The 1,178-nt window shown below is 37.3% G+C and overlaps 1 protein-coding gene across 2 annotated transcripts in view; it reads left to right on the top strand.

Annotated features, from left to right (window-relative positions):
• TENM3 (teneurin transmembrane protein 3) overlaps positions 1-1,178 on the top strand; it is a 120,028-nt gene that overhangs the window by 53,776 nt on the left and 65,074 nt on the right. The window lies entirely within an intron of this gene.

Genomic DNA, 1,178 nt, shown 5'->3' with positions numbered 1-1,178 from the left:
CTTTCCCTGAGTATCTTTCTCTACTCCTTATTTGTGGTTTTTTCCGTTAGAATATGGCAATATTGATGGCAATATCCAGGCTTTCACACAATAGGTCTTCAGTGTACCCCGTTGACTCCTAAAACTCTCTGCCAGTATTGCAATTAATTATGTAAATCTTCCATAAATTAAGCAGAAAAAAGATTAAGCCGGAAATAGCTCTCCGTACGTCAGCAAACACTATTAGCAGGTACAGTCTGAAAGGATGAGTAGCAAGACTAATCTCAGCCTGGTATGATGGCACAGTATCCATAACTGTAGCATCACCATCCTTCCTCACAAGAGGTTTTCCTCCTTTCCTTCCTTTTGAAGACACCGTCTTCAAAAAATAATTTGACAAGAGTTAAGCACCCTTTATACCTTTTGGGGGGGAATGTTTATAACTTGGAGCTACATGGTTGAAAGGAGTTGGTAAATTCAAAAATCTTTAGAAGAAAAAAATGAGACTATTACTTCTAAAAGATGTTCTAAGGTCAGCTGGGCTTAACTGAAATGGGTCAGTAGGTTAGTTCACGAAGATAGTAGTTCTACAAAGTGAGGAAGTGTTTAGCCAGTTACGTAAGTCTTTTGTGTAAAAGTTCACAGAAAATCATTTTGTCCGAACCTGATTTGTAGCCACGTTCTTATAAGATAGTTAGTGTCATGTATGTACTTGCTTCTGTCAGTGTCTTCTCATAGTCACAGATAAGGAACACCAAAATCTACATATTTATAGCGTTGTCATCCTCATACAGATCATGTTGGCTGCATGCCAGATTTCATCGCTAGGAACTGACAGATACTGTTTTTTTTTAAATGCAATGTTAGACTGAAAACAATTATCGATTTTGGATATATTAAATTATTTTAATTGTTTCCCAAATTTTCCCTCCTTGGCCATAAAAGCAGACAAGATAGGATATAAAGGTAACAGCACAAAAGCCTTAGGGAGATTGTCACAAAAATTCACTCTCTGCTATCTGTCTTGAAGCACGTCACTACCGTGTTTTTGTTCAGTCTATCAATGTTTTATTGTGGTCCTTATGGTATTTCATTTTGTCCGTCCTAAGTAATCAAATACGCACAGCTATTACATTTAGTTGAAAATCCTGTTGGTCCTGTCCCATCCGTTTGCAGCCTGAATCCTAATGTTTGTTAGA

The sequence above is a fragment of the Buceros rhinoceros genome, unplaced genomic scaffold (genome assembly GCF_000710305.1).
Source record: "Buceros rhinoceros silvestris isolate BGI_N320 unplaced genomic scaffold, ASM71030v1 scaffold6810, whole genome shotgun sequence".
In the NCBI taxonomy this organism is placed as follows: domain Eukaryota; kingdom Metazoa; phylum Chordata; class Aves; order Bucerotiformes; family Bucerotidae; genus Buceros; species Buceros rhinoceros.
This window is presented reverse-complemented; position numbering and strand designations above follow the sequence as displayed.